Here is a 5,559-nt window from a genome sequence, read left to right as displayed (position 1 = left end):
TTGAGAAAGATGTTGTTAACTGCAATAGGCTATATGTGAAAAATATGATACACTACTGTCCAAGGAATGTTTAATCATAACCCCATCCAGCTCTGTCTGTCAAGTGTCAATGTGCAGCGGTAGGACGGAGTCAGGCGCAGGACACAGAACTGAGTAAACAACGTACTTTACTCGAGAAATAAACAATACTAATTTCCATGCAGGAAAACACACCAGCTCACATAAATCTTAGGCACAAAACAAAGAACAAACACGCACAAAACCATGTGGGAACCAGAGGGTTAAATAGGAAAATTATATAATGTAATGGGAACCAGGTGTGTACAATCAAGACAAAACAAATGGAAAAAGAAACGTAGATCGGTGGCAGCTAGAAAGCTGGTGACGACGCCTGCCAAACGCCGCCCAAACAAGGAGAGGCACCAACTTCGCCGGAAGTCGTGACACTGTCTCTCACATCTGTTCCTGTACTCTGGTTATGATCACCAGATGCCTCATTCATCAACCGCAGATAGACACAAATCTGTGCGTAAAACATGTGGGGGATCATTTCCACGCAAAGTCTGAGATTTATATGAAATTTTGCTTGAGATTGTGCGTAAACTTACTTAAGACAAATCCACTGGTTCAGGAGAGTATCTCTGCCCTGTGTCTGTGTACGAAGCTGACTGCTTTTGACCCTGTTGTAGGTGGGGGTTATCCCCAGCACACAGGAAGTATCAAATATCAAAAGAGGAAGACAACAACATTTACATGAATTTGTGGAACAGAAACATGTCCTGGCTGGTTATAGTTGGGACACTTTCTTCTTCTTCTTTCACCTTTTTATCTGATTCCTGAGTAACTTCCTGGTCTACTGGGGGAAGTTCCACCCACATACACCAGGTACACACACCCTCTACATGGTCTCCTACTCTTACTTTATACATCTTAATAATGTCTCTGGATGCTTGAAAAAAATAACTAATCCGACCTGGGTTTAAAAATATTGGAAATCTGTCAAATACTTTGAGCGTTTGGGACTATTCTATTGGTTCTGTTAAGCCAGGCAATCTCATTCAAGTATTTGAGTCATATTCATTAGGCACGAAATGGAAGAAAGCAAACTGAAACAGACTAACTGTACCTGTCCAATAAAAATAATGTGTTTTCATTTAATGTTGTAAAACATTTAGCTATGATGTGCGCTAATGAATATGCGACCCAGGTCTGCTAGTAACCACCAACCACTGACAGGCAGGCTGACAGGAAGCTGTTATTAAAGGAAGTCAGTGGTATGGATAAATATGAGTTGGCATAGCAACGCATGCTGAAATCAACTGAAATTACAATACAATAGGTGCTCCAGCAATAACTTCCCTAACCTCTGTGTCCCAAATGGCACCCTATTTCCTAAATAGTGATGTTCCCTGGTCAAAAGTAGTGCACTATACAGGGAATAGGGTGCCGTTTGAGACATACCCTTAATGTCATTATTCACAATCTATGTAGGCCAGGTGTACTGCATCTGTCACGGTTTACTAAGCCAGAACCCAGAAGCAGACCAGGACAAGGTACTTTGAGACAAAGGTGAGTGTTTATTTCATAGACTCCCGAGTGAGGCTGAATAATCCAGGGAACAGAGCGGGTGGCGTGGATGGGTTGTTGAGGGTGCAGTGGTAGGTCCAGAAATGGCTCGGCAGCCGCCGACCATCAGGCAGAGGTTGGGTGAAGGTTCCGGGTGAGAGACTGCAGACAGAACAAAACGGAGGTAAGTACACAGCAATTCAACAAGGTGCAAAACAACAAAACTAACGCTAGATGTTCCCAGGCTGATACACGGACAAACATACTGTTCATGGCTAACGATCCGGCAGGAACTGGATGTTAGGCCAGAGCCTAAGAAGGGTGATGATCAGGACCAGGTGTGCAGATTGCTGATGGGATGCAGGTGCGGAAAACAAGAGAGCTCCCCCGGAGCGTTCCCCGAACCCTCGGGAAACTGGAGATCACGAACAGGAAAACTAGTCACCAGACAGGACCCGACTCAGACTGCCGGGATCGTTACAGTACCCCCCCCTCCGACCAGACGCCACCGGGCGGACTCCCCGAGCGCCAGGATGGAGCGGTAGAAGTCACTGATGAGGTCAGGCATCTAGGACCTGTCGCCGCGGAATCCAACTCCTCTCTTCAGGGCCATACCCCTCCCAGTCCACGAGATACTGGAAACCCCGGCCCCGCCGTCTGGAATCCATGATGCGACGCACCGTGTAGGCAGGACCACCTCCGATCATCCGAGGAGGAGGAGGAGGAGGCGGAGGAGGCAACAGAGGACTGAGGAAGACAGGCTTGAGGCAGGAGACATGAAAGGTGGGATGGACTCTGAGCGTCCTCGGTAGTTTGAGTCGAACTGCCACTGGATTGATCACCTTCTCCACCACAAACGGACCAATGAACTTCGGCAACAACTTCCTAGACTCAGTCCGTAACGGAAGATCCCGTGTGGCCAACCAAACCCTATCTCCGATGGTATAGGTGGGAGCGGGGATCCGAGCTGACGATTCGCCTGGAGCTGATACCGGTCCGAAACTCTAAGGAGTGCCTTTCTGGCCCGATGCCAGGTCCGGTGGCAACGGCCGAATATGGGCCTGAACAGAAGGCACTGATAGCTCCTTCTCCTGAGAAGGGAACAGGGAGGTTGGTAGCCATACAGGCACTGGAAGGGAGACATCCCAGTGGCAGATGTAGGGGAGCGTATTGTGGGCATACTCAACCCAAGGCAACTGGGAGACCAGGAGGTGGGGTTGGAAGAGACCAGACAGCGTAGCGTGATTCCATCTTCTGGTTGGCTCTCTCCCGCCTGACCATTGGATTGGGGGTGAAAACCAGATGTGAGACTGACTGTAGCTCCAATGGCCAAACAGAAGGACTTCCAGACAGCAGAGGTAAACTGAGGGGCCACGGTCGGAAACGATATCACTGGGCAAACCGTGGACCCTGAAAACCTCCCTAACCAGGATCTCGGACGTCTCTCCGAGGCAGAGGGAAGCTTGGCAATTGGCACAAAGTGGGCGAACTTGCTGAATCTGTCCACGATAGTCAGAACGACCGTGTTCCCCTCGAAGCGGGCAACCCAGTGACGAAGTCCAGGGCCAGATGCGACCATGGTCGCGGGGAATAGGAAGGGGTGAAGTAGTCCAGAGCTGGGCCGATTGGTACTCTTATTCTGCAGCACACACTGGACAGGCAGCAGCAAAACCCCGAGTATCCTCGGCCATGGCAGGCCACCAAAACGTCTGCGAAGAAACGCCATTGTCCGAGCCACGCCAGGGTGACAAGCCATCTTGCTGGCGTGGGACCATTTGAGGACAGCAGGGCCGAACCCGACTCAGGCACAAACAACCGACCGGGTGGACCGTTACCGGGACCGGGCTGAGTCCGGGCGCCAGCACCTCCTCCTCAATCTTCCACCTAACTGCTCCCACGACGCAGTTCCGGGGAAGAATTGTCTCGGTCTTGGACCCACTCTCCTCCGTCTTGGAGAACATCCGGACAAGGCGTCCGCCTTGCCGTTCTTAGATCCAGGTCGGAACGTCAGGTAAACTTGAATCGTCCGAAAAACAACGCCCACCTGGCCTGACGGGAGTTGAGGCGTTTAGCCGATTGCACGTAAGCAAGATTCTTGTGGTCAGTCCAGACAATAAACGGTTGCTCCGCCCCCTCCAACCAGTGGCGCCAACTCCTCCAAGGCAAGTTTCACCGCGAGAAGCTCCCGGTTACCCACATCGTAATTCCTCTCCGCAGGCGAACGGCGACGAGAGTAGTAGGCGAGGGATGGAGTTACTGTCCGTGGAGCATCGCTGCGACAGGATGGCGCCAACTCCCACATCAGACGCGTCCACTTCAACGACGAACTGACGGGCCGTGTCCGGTTGAGAGAGAATCGGTGCGTTGGTGAATCGCCTCTTCAAATCCAGAAACGCTCGATCCGCCTCCGGATTCCACTTGAAGGTCCTGATACTGGAAGTCAAGGCAGTTAACGGAGGCGGCCACACGGCTGTAATCCCGGATGAATCTGCGGTAGAAATTCGCAAACCCCAAAAATCTCTGGAGCTGCAATCTCGCAATGCCGGGCTGGGCCCATTCCAGAACCGCTCTAACCTTCTCCTGGTCCATCCTAATCTCTCCCCTGGAGATGATGTACCCGAGAAAGGATGTCGTGTGGGCGTGAAACTCGCACTTCTCGGCCTTCACGAACAGGCGATTCTCCAACAATCGCTGCAGAACCTGCCGGACATGCTGGACGTGGTCGGAAGGTTCCTTCGAGAAGATCAGGAATGTCATCCAGGTAAACAAACACAAAGAGACCGATCATATCTCTCAGGACGTCGGTTCACCATACTCTGGAATACCGCTGGAGCATTGGTCAGTCCAAACGGCATCACCTGATATTCGTGACCCATCGGTGTATTGAAACCCGTCAACCACTCGTCCCCCTCTCTGATCCGGACCATGTGATACGCATTGCGTAGGTCTAGCTTGGTGAATACCGTAGCACCCTGTAAGCGAGTCGAAGGCAGAACTCATCAAGGGCAGGGATACTTGTTCTTGACCGTGATGTCATTCAACCCCCGATAATCAATACACGGTCGAAGAGAGCCATCCTTCTTACCCACAAAGAAGAATCCTGCCCCCCAGGGGTGATGACGAGATGAACGAGACCAGCAGCTAGGGACTCCTTGATGTAGGTCTCCAACGCCTCACGTTCAGGTCGGGAGATACTGTATAACCTTCCCTTGGGGTAGACAGCTCCAGGGAACAGGTTGATGGCACAATCATATGGTCGGTGGGGGAGGGAGTGACAGAGCCTTCTGCTTACTGAAAACTTCCCCCAAAATCGTGATATGTCTCGGGAACCAGGGACAAATCTGGGGGTTTAACCTCAATCACCTGACTGGGAACCGAATGGGGGCAGGCAGTCTTGAGACAGTTAGCATGACAATCAAGGCTCCAACTCGTTACCTTGCCCGTCACCCAATCGAACGTGGGATTGTGTTCCTTCAGCCAGGGGTATCCAAGGACCAGAGGAACATGGGAAGACGGCAGAATGAAGAAATGAAATCATCTCAGAATGATTCCCCGACAACCGCATCTTAACCGGTTCAGTCCTCATCGTGATACGTGCCAGCCTACTGCCGTTCAGAGTGGTCGCTTCAATGGCTTCCGGCAATTGCTCCTTGAAAGCCCCAGCTGTTCCACCAACTCGGCATCAAGAAAGCTTCCATCGGCACCTGAATCGATAAAGCGTTAATCGCTAAGCTCTGATTCCTGTTCACAAGGGTAGCCGGGAAACGGGGTCTGACAGAGGTACTGAGAGGTTGAAACTGGCTCGCTAAAAGTCCTCCCAACTTTAGCGAGCCGGGCAGTTTGACGACCGCCGGAAACAAGTGGAGATGTAATGTCCCGAGCTACCACAGTAGAGGCAGCAGTTGGTCTTACGTCTATGTTGACGCCCCTCCTTGGTTAACCCGTGCCGCCCCACTTGCATGGGTTCAGAATCGGAAGAGAGGACCTCTCCAC

Source organism: Coregonus clupeaformis, unplaced genomic scaffold (assembly GCF_020615455.1).
Source record: "Coregonus clupeaformis isolate EN_2021a unplaced genomic scaffold, ASM2061545v1 scaf1067, whole genome shotgun sequence".
Taxonomy (NCBI): Eukaryota; Metazoa; Chordata; class Actinopteri; order Salmoniformes; family Salmonidae; genus Coregonus; species Coregonus clupeaformis.
Note: the sequence above shows the minus strand (reverse complement) of the source record.